Source organism: Cajanus cajan, chromosome 4, assembly GCF_000230855.2.
Source record: "Cajanus cajan strain Asha chromosome 4, NIPB_CcT2T_4, whole genome shotgun sequence".
NCBI classification, from domain to species: Eukaryota; Viridiplantae; Streptophyta; class Magnoliopsida; order Fabales; family Fabaceae; genus Cajanus; species Cajanus cajan.
In genome coordinates this window covers 19,380,078-19,387,111 of record NC_138520.1, presented here as the reverse complement: position 1 = coordinate 19,387,111, position 7,034 = coordinate 19,380,078, and positions in this window count along the sequence as shown.

Sequence of the window (7,034 nt, the reverse complement as noted above, 5' to 3'; positions counted from 1 at the left end):
CACAAATCAGTGAAGAAGATATGGCACTGCTCGCAGCTTTTAAGAACAACATTCAAGTTGATTGGGTATATGTGGTAGAAGACATAATGCTAAAGACAAGGAGGTTAATGGACTGCAAGTGTCCATATGCTGTGTTCATAAGCAAGGTATTGGTGTTCTATAAAGTTCCCTTAACTGGTGAAGCAAGAGAGGTCACCAGAGATGTTCATGATATCAAGGATAGAGCTCTGAAAATGATGAAGCTAGTGAAAACAGATGCTGGTTGGATAGCAAAGGAAGATGTTCCTACTGCTGAGACTACAGAGCCGTCTCAACCTGAAGTTCAAACTGAAGAAGAGGAAGGTGCTGAAGAGCCCAAGCCTCTTTCTACTTTTGAGCTATCTGTTCTGGCAAAGCTAGATGACATCAGAGAAACTCAGAGAAGAGATTATCAAGAGCTGAAGGCTTGTTTTGAATCTATATCTGAACGACTGGATGCGATGAACATACCCTACCCTGAAGAACTTTAGTTATGCATTACATTTTAGGCACTGCATTTTAATTTGTTCTGCATAAATACTTTGATTTATATTTCAGACTTAAAGTTTGTAATAGTTGTAGTATTTGTATGCTTCTGAACATTTTTAATGCTTATATGATGAAAGTCTTATTAAGTGCTTGTTGTTTTTGTTGCATAAGTATCATGTTATTTCTCTGTTTACTCTGTTTTTTTGGTTTGGTTAAGCCAAACAGGGGGAGAAATTCATGAGAAACTGATTAAATGTTTATATGGTTGTTTATGTATTGTATAAGAAAGAAATGGAAATAGAACTGCATAATGCTTTGTATGGAAGTTTTTGTTCTAGACATATGCAGGTTCAAATTCAAGTTCAAATTTCAAACAAACAAGTGAAACAAAACAACATGATGATTGTGAAAGTCAACATGAAGAGTTTGGCTCATCAAAACCAAAAAGGGGGAGATTGTTGAAGATTGAAGAATCTACATCTGGAAGATGTTCCCTAGAAGTTTTAGTTTTGATGTTTTGCTCATGTTGCTTTTTATTTTAAGCCTATGTCAAAAGGATAATGTATTGTTTGTTTAAAAGATTAGGCTTGTATGTGTTTGTTTGTTATGTGTTAAAAATTAGTAATTAACATGAAGGTGAAAATATCATAATACTCATTTTTCTTATTTCATTCATTGTTGAGAACATGAAGTATTAATTTACTGAGTGTTTGAGACTTTAAATGAAAACTTGAAAACATCAGAAATTTTCTGAGTTAAGGAATAGATTACCTGAACTGGTAATAGATTACCTGACTCATGTTGAAAAACTGATTGATACTGGAATAATCGATTACCATGTGTGGTAATAGATTACCAAACTGATTCTGATGATTTCAAGAGGAAAAAGGATCGTGTTAATCGATTACCTCTTTAAAGTAATCGATTACCTCTGTTCCAAATGTGAGTTTTGTGTTATTTTGGCATCGTGTTAATCGATTACCATGTTAGGTAATAGATTAAAACAGGAGCTGAAACAATTAGTTCAGTTATTCTAACTCGTGGTAATAGATTACCATCACAGGTAATAGATTATCTCTGTTATGATTATAACTGAAATAACTGTTTCCTTGCACATGAAAATTGTCTTTAAATAAGATTAAAACTGAAGTTTTTTTAACAAGAAAAAAGAAGAAGAAAAAGAGAGAATTTTCACACACGGAAAGAAGTTTTTTTTTTGAATACACATTACTGCAAAAGAGAAAAAGATTTTCTGAAAAAGAAAGAAAGATCATATCTGCTGAAAATCAACTTTTGGAAAAAGAAGTGTGCAAGATCAATTCAAGAAGATGAAGTTCATATAGAAAATTCATTCTAAACTGGTTTACGTTGTTGAAGATCATATCTACACGAACAGGTGTACTCGTTTCTGATCTTTTGTTATTGTTTGGATGGTTTTAACTCTTGAGATTAGAGAATCTCTGGAAGAGTTGTGTAAAGAGAAATCTTGAGATAGGTTTTTCTCAAGTAGGATATTGTGGGATCAATATTCTTGGGTTATATGTTTCTTGTGGAGTCAAGAAATGGTTTGTTAATCTTGTAGGTGTCAAGATTTGCTTGTTAAATTCATTGATTGGATATTGCTTGTGCAGGGTGCATGTAAAGAATATCAATAGTGGATTTGACTGGATTTAGAGGTGTATCTAAATCTGGAACTGGATGTAGGCCTTTGGATGGCTGAACCAGTATATATCTTGGTGCATGATTTTCTTAACTCTTACACTCTTTACATTCTGTATAAGTTTCTTGATTAATGTTGTATGAAGAAAAAACATTATCTGCAGAAACTGAACTTTAAAGATTCTTGGTAATTGATAAATTCAATCTTTACATATCTTGTATTAATTGTGTTATTCAAATCTTGTTGGATAAGCTGTGCATTTATAACTCTGAATTACTTTTTATGTTTAAAGGTTTGTTTTAAATCAAGATTTGTTTGGTAAAGATTTAGAAAGCAAACAAGAAAAGGAAAAATAACATAGAATCTATTCAACCCCCCCTTCTAGATTCTAACCGTAGGGACCAACAAGAACAAGTGTTTTCCAAAACCAGGCACCTTGTATGAAACAAGTTCTCTCTTTGGGATTGATCTAGATCACTAAATTGGTTTCCAAGAAGCCTTCTAACCATTAACAAGTCTCCTTCACAAGGGTAAGTTTCTTCCTCGGACTCTAAGAGTTCTTCCTCATCACTTAAAGAGGAAGAAATAGCTTCATCAAGGCTATTATAGTGGTCTTGGCCCCTTAAAATCATGGTTTTCTTTGTTGGGCATTGAGAGACAATGTGCCCTCGACCAAGACACTTAAAGCACTTGATGTCACTTGTCTTAGTTTCCTTAGAAGATGTCCTATGAGAGGTTTTATCTTTTTCTTTTACTTTTACTTTTTCATTAGGAAAAGGTTTGGAAAAGGGGCCCTCCTTCTTGAAACTATTGGAATAAGAGAGAGTGAAGTCTTTTCTAAAAGTTTTTCTTTTAAGTTGATGTTCCACTCTAGAACAAAGTTGAACAAGCTCATTCAAATCTCTATATGATAAGAGTTCAAGTTTGTCTCTTATTTTAAGGTTAAGACCACTTTGAAACCTTGAGATGGTGGTCCTCTCTTCTTCCCTTATCCCAGCCCACATCATGAGTAACTCCATAGATTGCTTATATTCTTCCACACTAGATGACCCTTGTTTCAATCTTTGTAGCTTGTCCATAAGCTCATGGTCATAGTATGGAGGAATATGCCTCTTTCTCAAGGCACTACGGATCTCATTCAAATATTGAATTGGGGGCTCATGGTTTATTCTTCTTTCTTTTTCTAAAAATGTCCACCAATACATGGCATGCCCTTGGAAGCTAAGGGTTGCCAAAGAAACCTTCCTTTCTTCACTCACTCCATGGCAATAGAACAATTGTTCCACTTTCATTTCCCAATCTAAATAATTTTCAACATTTTCTTTGCCATGAAATAGGGGAAGAGTGATGTTGGGTTCCCTATTGGAAGACTCCCGATGTCTTGGTTGCCTTGGGGGTCTTTGATAGTAATCATCATTGTGATGACTACTATAAAAGTTATCACTTGGAGGTTGGGTATAATGCCCTTCCTCCTCATGAACACTTGAGGGTATTCTAACCCCTTTGCCTTTTGAGGATTTAGGGGAAGAGACTCTTGGTCTTGATCCACTAGCCTCTCCTCACACAACTAACCTAGCAAGCAACCTTTTTATTTCTTCATTATTTTTCTCATTTTCTTTTTCTCTTCTTCTTAATTCTTCCTCTCTTTTTATATTTTCTTCCTCTTTTTTTCTCAAGTATTCTTTTAATTATCTAAGCTCATCCCTAACACTAGACCTAGTACTACAAGAATTATGACCATGTACACTAGAATGATCACTCATCTTTGATCAAGAAAAGTTTTCAAAAATAGAGTTCAAAAGATTGGCACAAAAAGGTTTTCACAAAGAGTGAGTGATAAAAGGTTTTCACAAATAGTTTTGAAGGTGCAAGATTAGTATTAGAAGGCCTAAGTGTACAAATTGAACTATCAAGGGAGGTGGACTACAAGGAATCACTTAAAAACCAAGCCTTTTCAAGTAAAAATCACTAAGCCTCCTTATACCTTTCTTACAAAACAATTTTTGCACAAAAGTTAAGTGTGTATGTGCATGGACCCCCTAGTAGGAAAATTATAGCCTTCTAAATGAAACAAATGAGAACAAAGAGCCTAAACAATTATACTATAAAAGCTACAAAACATGCAAAGGAAAGCAACTTAAAGCATATGCTAGTTGGATTCCCTAGGGTGGGAGCTTGAAGTGACCTTGGTGGTATTCAAGCCACTCCCACAAGCACTACTTCGAGTTACCCCAAAATGAAGAGGTTTAAAAATGGCCAATTACATCCCAGAACAATTGAAAACAAAGGTCAAAACACAAGAGGCCGAAAATTGAACAAAAAGAAAACAAGTAGGAAAGAAAGTTTCCAAGTCTTCAAGTCTTCAATTCTCCACCCCTTCACAAGGAACACCCAAAAGTTAGCCTCTCAATGTGTATATGCACTCTTTGATTTGGTGTGATCCACCAAAGCTCCTTGAACTCAAATCAGACATCCCCTCCACTCAATCCACCAAGAAAGTGTATGGTGTTTTGAAGCTTTCCTTACCTAGGTCAAGAAGAAACCAAATCCCAAGAGTACAAGAGGCCAAGGAAGAAAAACTAAAAAGGCACAATTAAAAAGGCTAAACTCAAGTGGAATTGATGAGACAAACTTAAGAGTAGAAAGAAGACTCAAAAATAAAATTAAGGCACATTAAGAAAGGCAAGCACACAAGAGAATAAGTCTTAGAATGACACTAGAATAGAATTCAACAAATAGGCTTAAAAGAAAGTAATGCACTTAAGGTGTTTTATTAAATGTCTCATAAGGTCAATAAGCATTGTCCAAAAGTCCAAGAATAACTCCAAGTGCCAAGGTATGAAAAATTTGGTCCAAACTCCACAAGTCTAGCAAAGGTTCCCTTTTTCTTTTATCTTTGATTCTTTTCTATTTTTGTTTCTTTTGTTCCTTTTGATACTTGACTAGGTCACAGTTTTGAGGTCCAAAGGTCTAGCCATTTCACTTTTTTTATTTTTATTTTATAGTTCTCCTTTGCTTGGGTTTTACACTTGTGTCTTGTTAGTTTGATGAGCAAGTCCTTGGAGTATCCTTTTAGAAACTTACAATGGCTTAAAGAGACAAGTTTTGAGTGTTTTCTTAAGGTTTTGAATGTGCAATGTCCAGCAACAAGAATTTGCACATAAAAGTCATTTTCATACTCAAAACATCAAACAATACATAGACATATCAAGTGCACCAAGGAATACACAAAGTGGCTGAAAATTTTAAAGCAAGTATGTGCAAAGAAATTAATCACACATGATATTTTAGGAATTTAGAACATGATAGAACTAATTAGCATGCATGATTGACTCTCTAAAGCACATCAAAGACTCACGGCCATTTCATCAAACAAGTTGCATGCATGTCATTTTTTGTTCATTTCAAAGGCTAAACATAAAAACTTGGAATTTCTTTCAAGGTAGTTCAAAGAAGACAAGCTTATGACAAAATCATATGGATTATAAAATAAAAAACATCATTATATCATGCAGCCCAAAATTTTCTAGCAACTAAAATTTAAAGAGAAAATGGTAGGAACCCTAAAGCACCAAGATGATTCATAAGAATGATGAGGCATGAATCAATACATGAAAGGAGGAATATGAATCATGACATATGGCAAGATGATGACTCAATCACACACAACTTAGAAGACAACAAGAAGACTCAAGTTAGACATGACCGAATTTAAGAGACAAAAAACGTTACCCATGAAGAACCAAGGCTCTAGATACCACATGATGGCATCCTTGCTTGCATGGATGTGAGATGATGAACAAAGAAGGATGCTTTTTCTCCAGGGATCAATTTCTTCAAGGTGGCGCAAGGTTTTAGGGAGGATGATGATGGAATGGAAGGATTTGGAGGCTGGGTAGAAGGTGTTTAAGGAATTGCTTGAGAATGATACTCTAGGGTTGGCTCACTTCATGGTGATGAAGGCCATTTCTAGGGTTGTTTCTCTCAAGGTGGAGATCGAAGGATGGTGGCCGAAAATAGCCAAGGAGACTAAGGAAAATATTAAGGCACAAAAAGCCTCTCTCAATATTTGATTTCCAAAGTGATTACATGAAGCATTACCTAGGGTATTTATAAGTGTGGGTGACATCACAAAGCCCTAGGGAAGGTGGCAGCTAGGTCATCATTGGATGATCATTCTTTCCCTAAATGGGAAGGAAATTCATGCCAAATGAATCCCAAATAAACCCTAAATGTTCCGCCCATCTTACCCTAAAAATGGTACCTTTTTGGGTTAAGCTAGGCTACACCTAGGTGCATAATAGGAGAATGCAACCTAGGTGCCCTTCCACTTGGGCCAATGCTTCTCCTACGCCCAACACCTACATCACCTAGGAAAACAAAGCCCTAATTTCTAAGCTCCCCAAAATACAAGGGAAAAATAGGAAATACAAAGAAAATAAATTCTAAGTCCTAAGCACCCCAAAATACAAGGGTAAAATTGAAAAATAAAATAAACCCTATACTAATGAGACTTAGGAAAGTATTTAGTACTCTATGATCATGAGGAGGGTATCCTTTGGTGGGTGAGCTCCCTCTTCCTCTTCTACTCTCCTAGTATGGACCTTGTGATGGGTCCCACATGGTTCTTCAAAGATGGTCCTCCATCTGTTGCAACCCGGAAAATTCTGATCTTACGAACAATGATTTGGACTACCTTTTTGAAAAATCTCATTAATTAAGGAATGCCTGTCTGCCAGACTAATCCTAAGATAATGGTTTTTAAAATAGGTTCATGGAGTCACCACCTATGTTTTACTTAAAAATTGGAAAAAGAAAAGACTTTTAAAAATCCAATATTGGCCTTGATAACCGAAAATGGGTTCGG